Genomic DNA, 20,617 nt, shown 5'->3' on the forward strand with positions numbered 1-20,617 from the left:
GACAACAAATTTCCAGCACGACCACCAACGGGTCACTTGATGGACTTGGAAGTGACATGCCCCTCTTTCAAGCTTCTCTGAACTTTTGCCTGATGGAATGTATCACAATTCTTTATGTTCCCAGTTTAAAACTCAGTTTGGTTTCCCTACAGGAGCAATTACTATAGTATCCTCTACCAACTGGTGCTAAGATTGAATGACTTGTTTGTAGAATGACAATTCTGAGTTCAAAGATCGTTTCTCTTTATGACTATCCACAGATGTTGTCTGCTGGTGGATGACTGGGACAGAATGTAGAGAAACAATTGTTGGATGGCTAAATGAGTGAGCCGCTCTTCAAGAAAATAGTTCTCCAATACCTGTCCAATTGATAAACCAACTCCAAACTCTATGATATCCTGCTGCTCATTCAATGAGCAACTGACCTAGCAAATCAGCATATTGTACAATTGGTTGGGGTAGATCGGTTCAACAGATAGGCTTATAAGCTGCTGGTGATTGTATGAGGATGTCCGCCCTGTGAAAGAATTAGATCTCTACTACCCTATCCAAACAGATCATAATTGATGATTCACATAGAGAATAAAAGGTCTATCCTAGTTAAAAATTGTGTTCCAGATCCAGTCACATAAAATGGGTCTGCGCATATCTGGCTCATCCCCAAAAGTTCGACTCTGTACATCCAATTGAATTCCAGAAAGCCTGTTATACACTCCTCTAAGTCCTTGGGAAACCTTGACCTTGTGAATCAACCCTCTTCATATATGTCAATGCAGAGGTATCATCCATAGCGGTCCTTTCCACCAACCCAAAATGGCCAAAGCCTTGAACCAAGACTCCTTTTAAGTGGAACAAAATTATCACCTTTCTAACTAACTGCACCATCATTTGCTGGAACTCTCCTTCGCAATCAACATTTTTTAATAATCCCACAAAGGTTTGGCATTTTGACAACATCGAATCACTTGAAGGAGGATTCCAGTTGCTCAAGTCCAATCATGGTAACAGCAATGTGATGAATGAGCTCCATAATTTGTTAACAGCAACCCTACTCTTTCCAATCTTCATCATAAGAGGGTTGCAGGAGGCACCCATATTTTGTGAGGGAATACCTCCACTTATCCTCATCCGTCTCCAAAGAATTCTTGCATTAAGCTTTCATCTTGCACGAGGAATATCTAATTTCTCAACATATTTTGATCCATCGAGAAACTTTAACCATCCACAAAACCATTCCATTTTCATCAAATCAACATTGCTCACAACAAATTTCTTAAATCATTTCCACTGAATCCAAGGCTAATTTCTTAAATCAGCTGCACACTCCATTTCAGTCTGAAAGGGCTTGGAAGTCTTGATGGTGATAATCAAGCAGAAGCTAGAAAAGCCCCAGAGATACCTAACTGATTTAACTTTACCAACTCCAGTGTCAATATCTCAAGCAATTGGAAAGAGCGATTTTTCTTCATCTCGGCCGGGCAATCCTGAAACTTTAATACGTCGTGGGGTTGACCTCATAGGTCGGCAGTCAGAACTCCAATATTGTCGGATGCCAAGGAGGAGACTTTAGTGCTTATCTTCGGTACCATTCCCCCTCCATTGTCCAAGCTCCTTGCCGAGAACTTGTTCAAGGTCGGGTTGAGCCCGGCCGACCCTGCAAGTATTTTACATCTTGTTTAGTTCGGCGTTCTTTTATTTCGACTAACCTCGTCTTTTGTGCAGCAATGAGGCCCGAAGAAATTGAAGCTCTTCGCCGGACTGTGAAAAGGAAGAAAGCGAGTGCGGCTCTAGCTCTCTAGCTCCTAAGTGCGGCCGAACTGAGGCCGTCCTCGCCCAACCCGCAGCTGGGGGTTCCTCGGGGCCAAGTGGCACTCATTCGAGGAAGGAATCCTCAGCTCCGGCGAAAGCCGTGCAGCCCCTTCGTTCCGCAGCCTTGGGGGATCCTGCTCCCCGGCATTCAGCCTCCTCGTCGAAACGAAGTTCGGGCACTCCCCAGATTTCGATGCAAATGTCGTTGCGCCCAGCCGACCTACCGACTGAGATAGCCCCTCCGATGGAAGCCTCATCGAATGCCAAGGCTAAGGACAATAGGAAGGCCATCGGCGATTATCGGGTTGCCTAGTCTTTGCTCCAATCGACTTTATTACCGGCCGACGTCGAAGCCTTCACCACTAAAGGCGGTGCCTTCCGAATCCATAACTCATACAAATCCCTTCTTCGGGTAAGTGACGACCTTCCGCCATTCCCCAGCTTTCTCCGATCTTACCATTTAATACTTATTGACCTTTCTTCTTTCCTTCTTTTCTCTTCTCTTTTTTTTTTATAGCTCGTCCACTACGTAGACCACTTCGTGGAGGCGATCCGGGAAGCTCGGTGGATCTCAAAAGAAATCGAGGAGAAGACAACTCAGGCCACTAGAAGGGCGGATGATGCCCAACTTTCAAAGCTCAAGGCCGAGGACGAGAATAAGTCGCTAAAAGTCGAGATGAAATGGCTTGAGTCTGAGCTCGCCAGGGCCTAAGCTAACACAGAAGCTCGTCTGTCCGTGGAAAATAATGTGGAAGGAGAAGTTGGAGGCCACTGAAGTTGCCACGGTCGAAGCTTTTTGTTCCTCGAACAAGTTCCTGGACATCCAGGTGGAGTTCGGATCGGCCTCGTATCTGTAGGGGATCGGGGACTTCAAGGAGAAGGTCAGGAATCATTTTTCTGACCTCAACCTTGGGTCCCTAGAATTGGACGGCGAGAAAGAAGTCAAAGAGGTCGAGAATGACGAAGTGCAAGCTGAGGACCTCTTCAGCTTGATCTGTGAAGATCAAGCGGCCGAGGATGGAGCATCGGTTCAACCTCCAACGATCATCGTACTCTCCGACCATGGCGTCACCGGTGAGTCTCGAGCTCCTAGGGGAGCTTAAAAAAGTTGTACCTCAACCTGGGCATGTCCAGGCTTGATCATTGGTTGGTTGTTTTTGTTAACCTCGATATTTGCCGGGGTATTTTGTACTGGGCCAACCAATATTTTGTAAAAAATTTTTCTTTAATGAAGTTTCTTTCCTCCTAAATAATGATGTCAAGTTGGAGAGGTCGGCTAATGAAACACAATGGAGTTCGGTATCCGACCTTAGCTAGATGTAGCCAGCCATAGGTTGTTGTTAGATCGGTATCCGACCTTTAGGTCGCCTTCTGGGCTGCGAAGAGTAGAGGCTGACAATCTCGAACGGATCCTTTTGTTACACTGCGGTAGATGAAAGAAGATCGGGTCATTCTAGATGGGTCGTTTAGCTCACAGGAAGACAACTTGTAGGAGATTATAAAGACACGCTTCGCTTAGCTCGACTGTGACTGAGGAGCGCTCGGAGACTAGGGAGAAGCACTCTACTCCTCGATTGTGGTCGAGAAGCGCACGTTTGAGACTTTATGGAGGCACGTTTCGCTCTTTGACTGTAGCTGAGGAGTGCGCATTGGAGACCCTCATGGAGATGCATTCCACTCCTTGACTGCGGCCGAGGAGAGCGCATTGGAGATCCGCATGGAGATGCATTCCGTTCCTCGATCGTATCCAAAGAGTGCGCATTAGAGACCTACATGGAGACATGTACCACTCCTTGACTGTGGTCGACAAGCGCACGATGGAGAGACCGAACGGTGTGTTCCATTTTTCGATCGTGATCGAAGAGCGCACGATGGAGAACCGCATGGAGATACATACTGCTCCTCGACCGTGGTCGAGGAGCACGCGTTGGAGATCAAATGAAGGCACATTCCGCTCGACCATGGTCGGGGAGCGCACGATGAAGACCCGCATGGAGATGTGTATTGCTCCTCGATAGTGGTCGAGGAGCGTGCGATGGAGATCGAACGGAGGTGCGATCCGCTCCTCGATCGTGGTCGGAGAGCATGCGATGGAGAACCATATGAAGAAGCATACCACTCCTAAGTCATGATCGAGGAGCGCACGTTGGAGATCGAATGGAAACACGTTCCGCTCCTCGACCACGGTCGAGAAGCGGTCCAGAAGCATGCGATGGAGACCGAACTAAGGTGCGTTCCGCTCCTCGACCATGGTCGAAAAGCGTACGATGGAGAGCCGCATGAAGACGCATACCGCTCCTTGACCGTGGTCGAGAAACACGCATTGGAGATCGCATGGAGACGCATTCCACTCCTCGATCGTGGCCAAAGAGCGCGCGATGGAGACCAAACAGAGGTGCATTCTGCTCGACCGTGGTCAGAGAGCGCACGATGGAAAACCATATAGAAATGCGTACCACTCCTCGACTGTGGTCGAGAAGCATACGTTGGAGATCGAATGGAGATGTGTAGATTAGCAAAAATTATTCTTTATAATTTAATTCAATAAAAAAATTATAATTCAAGGATGATAAATACGTAAATTGTTGTTTCAAGTCCTGGGTATTGGAGTTCCATCCAACCAACGAAGACGATAGATTTCCAGCTGAACTACTTCATTAATGCGGTATGGCCCCCTCCCAGTTCGACGCTAGCTTCGATCGTTCGGTCAGACAAAAAACTTCAGTTCGACGAAGAGCCAGCTGTCCAGCTAGAAAAGACTTTTCTTTGACTCACGAATTATAGTACCGAGCTATTCTTTGCTGATAGTTAGCCATCCGAATCCATGCTCGCTCCTGGGTTTCCTCCAGTAAGTCGAGGTTCGCCCTCAGCCCAATGGAGTTGCTATCCTTGTCGAAGTCTTCTACTCGCAGCGTGGGCAAGCCAATCTCCAGGGATATGACGGCCTCAGTTTTGAAGGCTAGCTTGAAGGGGATCTCTTTGATTGAAATTCGCTGAGTCGTACGATACGCCCAAAGCACATGGTACAGTTCTTCCACCCATAATCCTTTAGCCTGACCCAACCGAGCCTTTAGCCCTTGCAGTAAGGTCCTATTCATCACCTCAGCTTCACCATTGCTTTGAGGATGAGCCACTGAAGTCAACCTATAGGAGATGCCAAGCTCATTACAAAACCTTATGAACTTTGGATTATCAAATTGATGTCTGTTGTCGGTGATGATCATCCGAGACAAGCCGAATCGACAGATAATTGACTTCCACACGAAATCACGGATCTTGATCTCGGTGATGGTCGCCAGTGCCTCCACCTCTACCCATTTAATAAAATAATCGATCGCGACGAGCAGAAACTTCTTTTGTACGACCGCAATGGGGAAAAATCTTAGGATGTCCATCTCCCATTGGATGAAGGGCAACGATGTGGTGATCGAAGCTAGAGGGGTGGAAGGTCGGCGTTGAATGTTTGAGGTCCTCTGGCATTGGTCACATTTACTAAGTCAACAACGTCCTTTTACATGGTCGCCCAGAAGCATCCCTGTCATAGCACCTTGTGGGCAAACGCCTTGCCCCCCAAGTGATTGCTACAAATTTCCTCGTAAACTTCTCGTAGAGCATATTCTGCTTCCAAGGAGCGGAGACATCAGAGCAAAGGCAAGGAAAGGACCTTTTATATAATCTTCCATCGTAGATGAGGTATTGAGGAGCAAGGTGCCTGAGCCTTTTGGCTTCCTCTCGATCGGTTGGTAGTATTCTATCTTGTAAGTATTGAAAGATCGGATCTATCCAGCTCGGCTCAGGATCTATCTGTATCATAGTGGATTCTTCAATGCTCGGCTTCTCAAGGATCTCAAGGTACGAACTTCTTTTTAGGTCAACCATATCGAGCGTCGTTAGCTTTGATAAAAGGTCAGTCCGCATATTTTTCGATCTCGATATTTGTTGGATGTTCATGGTGGTGAAGTTAGAGGTAAGATCCTTGACCTTTTATAAATATTTTACCATGTTCGGCTCCTGTGCTTCATATTCTCCCTAGACCTGACCGATGATAAGCTAAGAATTATCGTGAACTCTGAGATGTCGAACTCCTAATTCTTTCATCATTCTCAGACCGGTCACCAATACCTCGTATTCAGCTTCATTATTGGAGGCGGAGAATTTGAATCGCAGCGTATACTCCATGACCACTCCATCTGAACTGATGAAAATCAGTCCGACTTTCGAGCATGTGGTATTCGAAGAACCATCTATGTGAAGAACCTAACATTCGTCGGTTAACGGAGCTGCCTCCCCATCATTCTGTTCTTCGTTCGAGATAGTGCATTCCAAGACAAAATCGGCTAATCCTTGAGCTTTGATGGAGGGCTTCGATAGATATTTAATGTCGAATTCTCCCAGCTCGACGACCCACTTAGCTAGCTGCCCCAAAGTATCAGATCGATAAAGTATGGATCTGATGGGTTGGTCGGTAAGGACAGCAATTGTATGTGCTTGAAAATACAGGCATAGCTTCTAGGATGATATCATGAGAGCGGAGACCATCTTCTCGAGCTTTGTATATTTGATCTCAGCATTATGGAGAACTCGACTGACATAATAAACCAGCTTCTGCGCCTTAGCCTCCTGCTGGACGAGGACCGAACTGACAGCCAAGGATGAAACTGCCAGGTATAAGTACAGCACTTCTCCAGGCTCTGGTTTGCTTAAGAGGAGAGGTGAGCCACGATACTTTTTTAGCTCATCAAATGCGGTCTGACACTCATCCGACTATTGAAAGTTCTTTGACTATTTGAGAGCTTTGAAGGAGAGACTCTTTTCGATCGATCTTGAGAGAAATCTGTTCAGAGCTACAATTCTTTCAATTAGACATTGTACTTCTTTGATTGTCCTCGAAGGTTTCATTTTTTGGAGAGCTTGAATCTTTTTTGGATCACTTCGATCCTTCATTGCGACACCATGAAATCTAAAAATTTACCGGAGGTAATGCCGAATGCATATTTGCTGGAATTGAGCTTCATTTGAAAGTGCCGTAGTGTGGTAAACGCAGCATTTGCCATACCGTATCGAACCGATCGGTACATCCCGTATCGTACCGGATTGGCGGGGAACCGACGTGATTCGATCGATAAATTCGATACACCGACGGTACGAAAGGGAAAAAAAAATAAGAAAGAGAGAGAGAGAAGAGGGAGGGAGGTGGGAGCCGTCGGAGGCCGACGGTGGTCGGCTACGACTGCCGGAGGGCTTTTGAGCCCCGTATCGCCCGATAAGGCTTTCAAAAGAGTGAGAAAGAGAGAGCGCTCGGAGGGAAAAGAAACCTACCAGACGGACGGCGCCTCCGTCGCGAGACCCCCGATGGCTGGCGAGCCGACGTCGATGGTCTGAGGGCGGTCGAGCGAGCGGAGCCCCTCCGCGGCTCCACCTTTTTCGAAACAGACGGTCGTCTGTTTCATTTCTTTTTGGTTTTAAACTCATGAAGTCGGCAACTGGATTGCCGACTTAGAAATTTTTTTTAAAAAAAATAAAAATCATAAAAGCCGGTAAACTATTTACCGGCTTCACTTAAAACTATCTTTTTTAAAAAAACTAGCAAAATAGGGACGATGCCCTTGTTTCACGCTCGCAGTGCCGCGCGCGCGGACTGCACCCTCCGACGGCCACGACGGCCAGCCGGAGGCCGTCCGACGGTCCCGCCGGCTCCTTTCCCTCCCTCTAATTTTTTCTTCCTCCTCTCTATCTCTCTTTCTCTCTTTTTCTTCTTCCGATTCGGGTCCGCTTGCCTTCGTCGGTTCGGTACGGTACTAAATCGTACCGAACCATACCGTCGACCGACCGATACGACCGACGGTACTGATTCAGCATACCTTGGATCAACGTCTCCCTAAGATCGGTAATATGGTGCTCGATAGGTCTGCTTTTAACAAGCATATCATCCACGTAGACTTCCATGTTCTTGTTAATCTGCTCCTTGAAGACCTTATTGACGAGCTGTTGGTAGGTCATACCTGCATTCTTTAGACCGAACGGCATGACCCTGTAGCAGAAAAAATTCTGATCAGTAACAAAAGAGGTCCTCTCCTCATCTTCGGGGGCCATCCGAATCTGGTTGTATCCGAAGAATGCATCCATGAATGATAATAGTTGATGCCCCAAAGTCACGTCCACCAGCTGATCGATACGAGATAGAGGATAGCTATCCTTGGGATACGCTTTGTTGAGATCGGTATAGTCGATGCATGCGCGCCATTTCTCGTTAGCCTTCTTGATCAGAATAACATTAGCTAACCATTATGGATAGTAGACTTCTCGAATGAACCTTGCCTTCAGAAGCTCGTTGATCTCTTCTTGTATGGTTTTTTGTCGCTAAAAAACAAAGCTACGCTTCTTTTGTCTGACCGGACGGTGCTTCGAATCCATATTGAGCTGATGAACTATGACCTCGGGATCGATATCGGACATATCAGAAGCTGACTAAGCAAATACATTTGTGTTGGCCTGCAAAAAGGAGGTAAGGTGCCGACGATCCTCTTCACACAGGTTTGAGCCGATCTTAACCACTTTGTTTGAGGCCTCATCAACCGACATCGGGATAAGATCTTCCATCTGATGGCCTCTTTGTTCAGTTAGCTCATCCCGCACATCAAACTCGTCTGTCAGTTGTTCCACAAGTGACGTCCCACATAAGGTCCCCATGTAACATTCCCTCGCAAGTTGCTGATTTCTCTGAAGCTCGCCAACCACGTGAGTAGGGAATGTCACTGTCAAATGGTGGGTCGACACTATAGCTCGAAAAATATTCAGTCCTGACCGACCTAAAATGACATTGTACACCAAAAGGCTCTTTACTACGAAGTACTTTATTTCCATGACAGCCTGTCTTGGAGCTCGTCTAGCTATCGTAGTGAGGGAGATAGTTCCTTCTACGGGGATCGTGCTATCCGAAAACCCAATTAGAAGTGTGTTCCTCTTCACCAACAACTCAGGATTTAAGTTCATACGAACAAATGCATCGTAAAATAAAATATCAACTGAACTTCTATTATCAATTAGGACTCGGTGTACATCGTAATTGAAAATGTTTAAAGATACAACTATGAGATTATCATGTGGACACTTTATTCCTTTTAGATCAGCTTCAGAGAAGGTGATTTCATCACCGATTTTCCTCTTTTTCGGCTCCTTTTATTCAACTCGGCTCGGTTTAGAGGTCCTGTGGTCGACCTACCCCTCAAAGATCATACGGATCTCCTCTGCTATTGGCTAATCTCTATGGGGATCTTCTTGTCGAGTTGGCTCACCACGCAGATTTGTCAAGATCCGTCGTTCATCAACGTAGCACCGATCATGTCCATATCGGATGAGCGTTTTTATTTCCTCCCTGAGCTGCCAACATTCCTCCATATCATGTCTATGGTCCCGATGGTACCTGCAATACTTCCTCGAATTCCTCGCTCGCGTCGGAGCGACCATCCTCCTTGATCGAAGGAGCTCTTCTTGGCATTCTATCTCCATTAATATTGAGCTCGGAAGGTGTTCAACGGAGTAAAGTAGAGGAATCTCCATGGAGTTCTAGATCGACGTGATGCTGCTGGGGATCTAGGTCAGTTTTCTCAAGGTGGGGTTCGAGAGCGACGAGGCCTTGGCTTCGCATGTTGATGCTGCACTCGCCGACACTCTTTCTTCTTCTCTTGCCATGCATTCGATTGTGATCTGCCACCAAGATTTTCTCTTTGTTGAAAGCCTCCTCGGCTTGAGCATACCTCTCTGTCTGCTCCAATATTTCGGCGAAGTCCTTTGGATAATTTAAGTTAAGCAAGAAGAGAAGGTCATTTTGAATAAGTTTGGCCTTCAGTGCAGTCATCGCCACAGACTGATCTAGATTCCGAACTTTCAGGGTTGCAGCATTAAAACGGTTAATGTAATCTCGAAGTGGCTCGTTCTCCTGCTATTTTATGCTAACCAAGAAATTCGAGTTGTAGCGCTGTCGGTGGCTGCTGATGAAGTGCACTACGAATAGCCAACTTAACTGATGGAAGGAGTCCACGATGTTTGGTTGCAAGTTCGAATACCAGTGACGAATAGCCTTTCTCAAGATAAAAGAGAAAGCTCGACAGAGAGTCACGTCATTGGCCTCTTGTAAGAGCATAAGGGATCTGAAATTCTCTAAATGGTCCACTGGATCGGCGATCCCATCATACGACTCCATCTTGGGCATCTTGAATCGAGGTGGCAGGGACTCGTTCATGATCCTCTGGGTGAATGATGGATTGGTGTTGAAACCCAGATCGTCATCCGATCGCTATGGGGCTTGGAGCGTGTCGATCCGTTGTTGCATCTCTTGGAGCCTCCTTTTCAAATCTTCCCAGGTTGGGTGGTGATGAGGGGAGAGATGGCTCGGTGTCAAGTCCCTCCTCGAGATCGGAGTAGGCGATCACCTTTGCCTGTGCCGAGATGGGCTGTCAGGGCGGCTAAAATGTTGGCTCCCGCCCTTTGGGCTGCGGGGAGATCAGTCTGCCGACCTTCCTCTAGCTAGTTGTGGATTCTCCACGGTAGGATAAGGCTTTATGTTCTGCTGCATCCCCCTTATCGTGGCTGACAGAGCCTGCACTTGTTGGATTACGGTGTTATGGTCTTGAGAGACCGCCAGTGCTGCTGGTGGAGAATTCTCCTGGATCGGTGGCGGTGGTGCATTTGTTGGTGGGGCATTGTTGGTCTGCCTGCCATTGGAGCATTGCGACGCGTTAGATGCACCCCTTCATGTCTTCATGGTGGTTGGTGGTGAGATCTCTCATCTCAAAATAGAAAATCGAAATAAGTCAAGGCCCCTTCCTCTAGCGCTAAATATTGCTCCTGATATCCCTACCCGAGGTGGTGATGGCCGAGGAAGAGACTACTGCAAGGCTCCACCCGAATGCCTGCAAAAAATCCTCATCAGGGTGTTCTTCGATGAAGACCCTCCAATGCTCTAGGAGATGGAGAACAATGAGAGGAAGAGAGTAAGGAGTCGAGAACTTACTTTGAGGATCCTGGAGCTCCTTTATTTATAAAAGAGGAGTTGGAGTCGTATTCGTCTCAAAGTCTTGATAACTTTTCGGATTTATCACGTAGATTGATTTGGATAAGATATTTTCTTTTTATGGGAGACTCGATTGTGAAGGAATTTTACTCTATTTGGATTTTTCCAATTTAAAAGAGAGGGAGAGATGGATCTATCGGTGGAAAGCATAGCTCGGCTGTGGATGAGCTGAGATAGATCGTCCAAGGCCGAGGTCCTGGATCGTGGAGTGCATGTTGATCTCAAATGATCTAGAATAGATCGACGGGCTAAAATAGGTTGTCCAAAGCCAAGGTAAACTGAGTATAGGCCGAAGAATCAAGAATTGCTGCTGACTCAATGGGTAATCCAGCAACCTTCATGTCTATCGTATACCCGTAATCCGACAGGCATCCATCTCCCATAGATCAGTTGAAGTCGAGGATGTTATCGCCAAAGTCGAAGTACAGATCCACAACAGATGCCATCCTAACCCAAACTCTTTCTCTTATTTCTTTAAGCAGGTCCAAATTTGTTCAAAGTTGGTTGGAACTCTCCTGCTCGTCATTGTGCTCGAGTCTAGTCGATGGTGTCTCGATCTCAATAGGAATGACTACTTCAGCTCTAAAGATGAGGTTGAAGGAAGTTTCTCCAATTGCCGTTCGAGGTGTAATTCAGTTTGCCCACGGGATACTATAGAGTTTATCTACCCAAAGTCCCTTCGTCTGATTGAGCATGGTCTTTAGCCCTACAGGATAGTGTGATTGGTCACTTGGGCTTCTCCATTAAATTGTGGATGCCCGAGTGAAGTGAGCCTGTGGTTGATGTGGAGCTCCGAGCAGAAATCTTTGAACCTCTAATTGTCGAATTGATGCCCATTATCAGTGATGATGATCCGAGGAAGTCCGAATCAGCAAATGATCAATTTTCACACAAAGTCCCGAGCTGTTGCCTCAATAATCTGTGCCAAGGGCTCCGCTTCAATTGACTTGGTGCAGTAGTTGACTACTGCAATCAGAAACTTCCTCTGTCTAGTCGTCTGTGGGAACAGTCCAAGGATGTCGATTCCCTACAAAGCGAATGGGTAGGGGGCGACAATCGATGTGGTTCGGTGGCTAGCTTTCTTTGGATATTGGCATACTTTTGGCACCGCTCACATTGTTTGACGAACTCGATCATCTCCTGCTGCAAGGTTGGCCAGTTGTATCCTTGTCGGATTAGCTTGCAGGTGAGCGATCTGCCCCTCAAGTGATTGCCATAGATGCCGTCGTGCACTCTCGAAGGGCATCGTCGGCCTCAGAGGGGCATAAACATTGGAGTAGAGGTAGAAAGAATGACTTTTTGTAGAGTCTTTCATCGAGAATTACATACCACGGTGCTTGTTGTTTGATTATGCGAGCTTGAATAGGATCGAAGGGTAATTCTTCCTCATCCAAGTAGTTGATGATCGGATCTATCTAGCTCGGTTCATGTTCGACTTGAAGTACCATGGGCACCTCAATACTCTTGGTTTGCAAAAGCTCGACAAAGACTTGCTTATTATGGTCTGTCAACCCCGAGATAGCAAGATGGGAGAGCATTGGTGCGAGCGTTTTCCAACCTGGGTATCTGTTGATCTCGATCTCCATGAGGATCTGAGCTCAAGGGATAGTCAACAGGGCATAGCTTTTGTAGCATCGAGGTGGACTCCTTGGGCATCGGGCTTTCGCCGATCAAGAGAATTCTGGCCTAGCTTGGTTCGGACGCATTCTCCCGTACACGCTTCTTGTTGCAGGCTCAATTTGAAGGAAAAGGAAAGCCTGTTTCTTTGGAAGAATGAAGCGGATAGTTAGGGTGCATCTAAAAATTTTTTATAACAACTTAATAAACATTAGAACTTTACCTGATACACAGCGGAATTGAAATCAAATCCCAAAGATTCTGAATCCAAAGCCTCACATAGGTTTGAATCCACAAACCCTCTACTTCGCGCGCATGTCAAATTTCGTAGGAAAGCAGGATGAAGCCTCGGATTGAAAAATCTTCGCAAGGCAACAAGAGAAGGGAAAGAGGCTCTGGTGTGATGCCTCACACCAGCAAGAGGGGATGCCCAAGAATCCTCCACGCCTTGGAGAAGTTGGGACGCCCAAGCAAAGGTGACACCAAGGGGACGCCCACTCCTCACACCTCTTCTCTCTCTTTCTTACCTTAGCACACAATCTACTTGTTATGCCATGATAATTAGAGGTCCTCCCTATTTATAGATAATTTTTCATGATCCATAAAATTAGAATTCCTAATTCAAACAGGCTTTGAATTAATCTATAACTTATCAAAAGAATCCTAAGGGAGAAAGGATTGGCGCCTAACTAGGCGCCTACATGCACCCACGCCTACACCCATATGGGGCAGCAACAACCAGCACTCCACCTCTTGATCGGCCATGAGGAGAGAGAGTCTCAATAAAAGTGAAGATCTAATCCAAATATAGATCAATTCGAATCCAATTCGAACCTAATTCGAATATATCTCGAATAGATTGTCAATCCCAAATTGTTTAGAACATAGGACCAAGTCTAACTTGGATTTATGAACCCAATTAAGTCTAAGTAAATCAGATCTAATATGAAATTAATTAGCACTTAAATCTAATCTCTCATAGATATTTTGGATCAAAGACCAAAATCTTGTTCATCCCCGAAATTGAACCTGAACATCATATCTAGTGCTAGCTAGATATAGTCAACTGTTTCATTCCATATAACCCATAATTTAATTCTCAATCAAGTTAATATATTTGTTCAATCAAGTCATGTACTTCAAAATTGAACGTATCAAGATATGCTGAACCGGTACCGTCGGCCGTATCGATCGACGGTATGGTTTGGTACGGTTTTGTATCGTATCAAACCAACGAAGGCGACCTGAACCGAAAGAAGAAAAAGAGAGAGAGAGAGAAATAGAGAGAGGAGGAAGAAAGAAAAAGAGGGAGGAGCTGGCGGGACCGTCGGAGGGCGCAGTTCGCATGCGCGGCGCTGCGGGCGTGAAACAGGGGCATCACCCCTGTTTCACGATTTTTTAAAAAAGTTAATTTTAAGTGAAGCCGGCAAATAGTTTGCCGGCTTCATGATTTTTATTTTTTTAAAAAAAAATCTATTAAGTCGGCAACACAGTTGCCGACTTCATGAGTTTAAAAACAAAAAAAAAAATCAAAACAGACCGTCTGTTTCAAAAAAGAAGAAGGGGCAGAGCCGCAGAGGAGCTCCGCCCGTGCCACCGCCCTCAGGCCGTCGTCATCGGCCCGCCGGCCACCAAGGGCCTCGCGACGGAGGCACCATCCGTCCGATAGGTCCCTCTCCCCCGAGTGCTCTCTCTCTCTTTCTTACTCTCTTGAAAGTCCTATCGAGCGATACGGGGCTCGAAAGCCCTCCAGCGGTCGCAGCCGGCCACCGCCGGCCTCCGGCGACTCCCACCTCCCTCCCTTTCCTCCTCTCTCTATCTCTTTCTCACTTTTTATTTTTTTCCTTCCGTACCGCCGGTGTACCGAATTTATCGATCGAATCGTGCCAGTTCCCCACCAATCCGATACGATACGGGATGTACCGACCAGTTCGACACGGTATGGCAAATGCTGGAACATATAGACTTAGGTCAATTTTTTTCTACGTCGCTTGACTTTGTGCGTGACTCAGGTTCGAACACTAAGCCGGTAGCACAGAAATCGTTTTCTGTACTAATCGAAGTTACTATCTAGCAATGGTTTCCGACGTCCGGATAGATCGAATTATCGCAAAACAATATTCAATAACCTATGCATATGGTTACCGCATAATTCATCCCTTTGATCCTGAATGCTCTAGAACGGTTTAGGATTAAATTGTCAATCTTGAAAGATCATCCACATTGCATTCTAATCTTTCAAATCCATCACATGGATTATCCTGATCAAGATTTTACTAAATTGAAATATAGTGACGCATCAGCTCTTATAATCCGAAGGAATCAATTCCATCTTCATCTACACAGACTTTGCAAGTACTTGACTGTCTCTAATAGCCTTCTGTCACTGTATTAAAAATGCAGATACTCCAGAATCAAAGCATGGTGAATTACTTGCAAGTCACTATGGTGATCTCATGTTTGAGGAAACTTATGCCCATATACTTCGCGAGCTTCTCCTGACAGCAGAACACTCAGCAGGTGAGTCACTTGTTCAGTGATGATGTACTCCTACATCTCACTTGTATGCCATACTAGTGTCTCCATACTCCTTGATTAAGAGGACAACCAACCTATATGGCACACAATGACCTTCACTCTAAATATCATCATCCTTTAATGATGTATCATTTAGTCGCGAACATATTTAAGAACTATATGATACATCCTTCTTTATGGATTACTTCATAGTTCTAAGGACTTCATCACAACACAAGAATTCTAGTAAGGAAGATGTAACTTTGCGATGAATGATGTCAAAATAACTTTTATTCATTGATTAATAATTCATACACTTATTACAAAATGAGCACAATCATCCATATGATTGGCTTTAGGACACATTTCCTAACACAATCATCCAAATACGCGATCCGATCCTCTTCGGCTTGCATGTACTTGCGAACCTGAGGTAGGAGGTCCGTATAGTCCCTCCGATACATCTTATCGAGGGAGTATATAAGGTACTCATTGTGGAGGTCTCACTTCAAAGCCGACATGACGACGGCTTCTTCCAGTTTGCATACTTCCAACGTGATTGCATTAAATCACACCACGTAATCGCACAAAGATTCTCTCTCTTTATGGTGGAGGGAGAAAAGATTGTTTGAAGTTCTCAGTTGAACTCGACTGTTCCCAAAGTGTGTAATGAACCGATGTTTGAGTTGTTCGAAGGAGGTGATGGACTTCAGTTGAAGCACGGAGTACTAGGTTCATGCCACTTTCTTCAGAGTTGCAGGAAAGGCGAGGTAGAAGAAGACATCTGAAGTATCTTAGAGCATCATAAGGACTTTGTAACCCTTCAAATGATCCAGTGGATTGGTGAAACCATCGTATGGCTCCACTGCTAGCATCCTAAACCAAGTCGAAATCGATTCCTAAAGGATGGAACGGACGAAGGGTGGTCGAGAACTGAAGCCAAAGGCCTCATTGTTCCCTCTGCTGCCCACCTGAACCTCGGTCAATCGGCACGCAATCTTGTGGATCTTCTGCTCGAGACCCTCCCCTTGACAAGATCGTCCAAGCTGGGACGAATAGCTGACCGTCAAGTCTCCACTAGAAGAAGCAAGGGATCGTTAGTGTTGTCTATCATGGGTGGACCCACGATGGGATCGTGGTTGTTTATCAATAGAGGTTGATCGATGCGTTCCTCGAGAAAATTGGACCTGACGATTGTGTCGAGATCACACTGCCTATGGAGCGGAGGTGGCCGCTACTGCTCCGTGGCCTACTGTGGGTGCTGGATGACGTTCGTCAGTGTCTGGACCTAGCAGACCTGGCTGCCGAATTATTGGGGGTCCACTATCACTGACAGCTGCACCGACTCTATAGGCTCGTGGGAGACGGATGGTTGGGTGGCTCCGCCTTGGCTTCTCTGAGTTAATTGTTGGTGGAAAGCTGTGGAATTTTTACAGTGCGGCATTCTCTCTCAGATTGGGTTGCTGGGACCCTTCCTCTAGCACCAAACTGTTGCGTCAAGACTCCAGAGCGAGCTAATATGGTGGTGGAAGCATGTCGACTGAGACGTCGGGACACAATGGGAGACCCATAAAAGAAGTCCGCTCGCACCGGAGAGGATTGCTCCGGTAGGAGACCCTCCGATGCTTCAATCAGTCGGAGCTTGAGCACAGTGAGGAAGAGTATGCAAGATCAGTTGAGATGTTTTTGTCCGTACCTTCTGAAAGTCCCCTTGTTACTTTTATACATGAAGAGGTGTCGGAGTTTGTTATGCCTAGACACGTAGATTGTCAGGATATGAGTCCACGCACTCACTAAGTTGTTAATCATAGGTGTTTGTTACATGACGTGGCCATGTTTTAGGAGTTTGTTGGAAGATTCCAATTGATTGCCCACGTGGCTCAACAAGTCGGTTGACTGTGGTCGGCCCATAAGCCGAGGTGCTGTCTCGAGTGGATCCGTATCAGGGTGGGTCGTGGGACCTGATGCTTGGTGGTCGATGGAATTCCGACCCAGAGGTCAATGAGATGCCAACCCGGAGGTCAGCGATTCTCCAATTTGAGGGTCGGATGGAAGCCAATGAGATTGCTTCACCTCGATGCCCCATGATAGGTTCGATAGTGCATGTCGGTGTTTCTGCCAACCCGACATTTCAGTAGATGAGTCACAAGGACATCGGCTGAGGTGGCATGACTCCATAATATGTAGTTTCTACTATATAAAGCAATCATAGATTGCAAGAAAAATATGACCATAGAGCCTCGATCTTGTCCTTCAATAATCAGGAGCCTCCAGAAATTTTTAAACCAAAATGAATTCTAAAGAAATATCTAGCATCAATATTTGCTTATCTTAGGAGCTTCCTTAAGGATGAGCTCCAGAGATACGATGTCAAAGTTTGATATCTGTACTCATACCCAATGGGAGCCTAGAGAAGTATTAAATCCACAGATATAATGGTGATCTGACCCACGGTGTTTGAATTTCATCCAATAATTGACCATAGATATCGATGCTCTTCTTGCATTTAATTATCACAAATACCATATCCAGATTTCTATGTTCACCAAGATATCAAACCATGAAATGTCATTCCAAACCAAGATGTATTAACTGTCCACATGGATGAATTTGAAATGATTCCTTGACTGTTAAGCATTCCAGTAAATCCCTAAGCCTTTCTCATGCTTGTTGACTAGACAAATAGATGAGCTTGTTTCAGTAAGTCTTCTTTAACATAAATTACTTGCTACCGGCAGTGACCTTATCAACACCGTTAATTTCTTAAACGGACAGCTATGAATATCAAAGTCTGCAACATTATCAACAGTTGGACCTTTATAGACCCATTTAGTAGCTACCAACCTTGCTTTCAGGAAAAGCATGAATTTAATGTTAGGACTTTAGTTTATTCTCCATTATTACTCACAATAGTTCTATAGGAAAAAAAGCTTTGTACTTTGGGGGAGTTGTTTCAACCTTATCAACTAGCTTCCCAATAGTTCCAAAGAGGAGAAACACTGAGTCTATGATGCATACCTTTCTCCACCTAAACCCAAACAAACCCAATAGGATATATCTCAAACATAACTTAAAAGGAGAACATCCCCAAAAGAATAGAAAGTAGTGAGCCTCCTCAGATTTCCTTCTATACTCAAAGGTGACAGCCATCGTCAAAAAGGCACAACAAGCATACGTAGACATGTGAAAATTGATGCAGATGGAGACTCTTTATACATGACCAATGATGCCAGCAAAATCCCTTGAACATTTGTTCATCAACAACCTTTGTCCGCACATCAGAAGGTCTTCAATTGCAAAATACCTAACTAGAACATGCCCTTAGTCACTCATTCTCTATGGCATGTTTCCCTTAAAAATTCAACCGGTTTTCATGGATAAAGTCTTCTCCATAAGCAGATGCAGCACAAGGAGCCTAAATACCATATGCATAATCTTCTTCCCTCTAATCAGGAGGAAAGGCAGAAGCAGAGACTAATTCCTTTAATTATTCTTGAAAGAAAGTTTACAAAGACTTGTCTAATTACACATTCTGAGTGTATTCCTGGATTATGATGATAAAGAGAAACAACCTAATTAGCAATGGAATTGTTTGTTCATTCCCTTCAATATAGATCAAAAATTTTGAACAGAAATCATTTTGATCACAAATAAAAGAAAATCTATAAATAAATTGCTCTCTATTTTAAACCAAAAAGGTGGTAGATCAAACTTGTTGAATCAAACAAACAAAAGTAACAGAGAATAAAAAAAGAACAGGGATGAAACTAAAAATCTCATCTCTATCTTGCTTTAATTGATAAAGCAGGGGACAGTTTCTTTGCTGTCTTTCCTGCGACTATGCTAAGTGAAGACAATGAAACAGGAACACTGACGTGTAAAACATCATGTGTTTTGCAACCAAGCAATGTCATTCAATTTTTGCACATCCATGAAAGAAAAGGATTCAGTGCATGGTAAAATCTAAATAGCTGGGGAGGAGAGCTGACATTAAATAACATTATATAAGCAAAAACGTATCAACTCCTTTAATTGATAACATGTCCAATCTGTCTTGGAAGAAATTAAAGGCAAATCTTCCTCAACAAACTAAAAATTACTCACTGTACCAACAAGAAACTAAGAATTACTCACCGCCCAAAGAGAATCTTGATCACAGGATTGTGGTATTGTTTAAACCCGCTTGAAAACAAGTTTTACCGGTTCTAAAAATGTATTAAATTTTTATCCTTTATTTTCACATCCCGTTAGATATTTTTAACCTTAGTATAATGTCCTGATCCCCTAGGGAGCAGGAAGGGGAGAGCATCGGAAGGGGGAAAAAATCCCAACTAGAAAGTTCTTTTCTACTTTCTAAATACCATCAACAATCTGTTTCTTGGGACGACTGCTATGTGCACCGTCTGGATTGCCTTCCTCACCAGAGTGCATCGTTCAACTGGGTGATATTACAACTGCCAGCAGCCCCTTATTTCTAAGCATCTATGAACGTTTCCCAAACCATTTCTTTGTTCCTTCCATCTACCAGCTTTATTAAATTTAATTTTCTGTTTAGTTTTTGTAACATCGTGATCAATAATCAATATAGATAAATATAAAAAAGAAAACCCCAAGACAATCTCTATACAGAAAAATCGACGATCTGAAAATTGCTGATTTGACAGAATCATCAAGAAAGAAACAAAACCCTAGGGCAAATTAACATCTTAGAGGACGAGTTCTTGTTACCTACCTGTTTCCAAGCCATCGAAGCCCTCAAGTATCGCAGATCTTGGAATCGCCTTGCGGAGCCATCCAATCATACGTCCGAGCAACACCAGAACAAAATCACGAGAATGTTATACCTGACAAGGATTTCATATATTGGTTGAACTCAATTGCAAAGGAGGAAAAGAAAAAAATCGTAAAAGGTGACGAAGAGTACCCTCGGGCAGGGTTTAAAACACTACGAATTTTATATCTATCCGGATCTCTGAATCCTGACTGGCGTCGGGGGTACAGGTGGTTGCGAACAGAGATAGAGATCATTGATTGGTCACCACCGGCCTCCCGTCGGAGAAGAGCCGCAGCCACGAATTGGATTTTCGGGTGGAGTAGGAGAAAGGGAGCTCGAAAGCTTCGAGGTCGGAGGAGGGTTTAAGAGAGACGTGAGGCTGTTCTCTTTTGCGCGACGCATTAGGTAACGGTTAGTGGGGCCCGCAAGACAGGATGCAAAAACTCAACGACGGCGATCAAGTTTGACAGAGCTAGAATAGATATAAAATATTTCTCACCGCCATTGGTATTTTTTAAATATATTTTTTTAAATGTACATCCTCTTAAATATTATAATTTATATAAATATTTTTTACAAAGTTAATATATATATATTATAAAATATTTATTTTACATATATGATTTTTTTTTTTTTTGACTCTATCTATATATAGATACCATCAAATATAACAGTTTAAAATTAACATGACTAAAATATTTTTAATCACTAGATATGTATAAATAAATATATATAAAAAAATATATAAAAATAATAATTTTATGAGAATATTCATATAATCTAACGTATTTAAGAAAATATATATATATAATAATTTAATTTAATTT

The 20,617-nt window shown here is 44.5% G+C and overlaps 2 long non-coding RNA genes across 6 annotated transcripts in view; one reads left to right on the forward strand and one right to left on the reverse strand.

Annotated features, from left to right (window-relative positions):
* The window catches only part of LOC140855180 (uncharacterized), a 65,141-nt gene that overhangs the window by 26,103 nt on the left and 18,421 nt on the right, over positions 1 to 20,617 (reverse strand). For all 5 annotated transcript variants that reach the window (XR_012138206.1, XR_012138205.1, XR_012138203.1 and 2 more), the window contains exon 3: positions 19,749 to 19,860. This is a non-coding gene — a long non-coding RNA (uncharacterized lncRNA). The remainder of the gene's footprint in view (positions 1 to 19,748; positions 19,861 to 20,617) is intronic.
* Positions 1,496 to 2,678, forward strand: LOC140855181 (uncharacterized). Its single transcript, XR_012138207.1, has 3 exons — positions 1,496 to 1,632; positions 1,723 to 2,221; positions 2,327 to 2,678. It is a non-coding gene; the product is annotated as an uncharacterized lncRNA (long non-coding RNA).

Source organism: Elaeis guineensis, chromosome 2, assembly GCF_000442705.2.
Source record: "Elaeis guineensis isolate ETL-2024a chromosome 2, EG11, whole genome shotgun sequence".
Classification (NCBI taxonomy): domain Eukaryota; kingdom Viridiplantae; phylum Streptophyta; class Magnoliopsida; order Arecales; family Arecaceae; genus Elaeis; species Elaeis guineensis.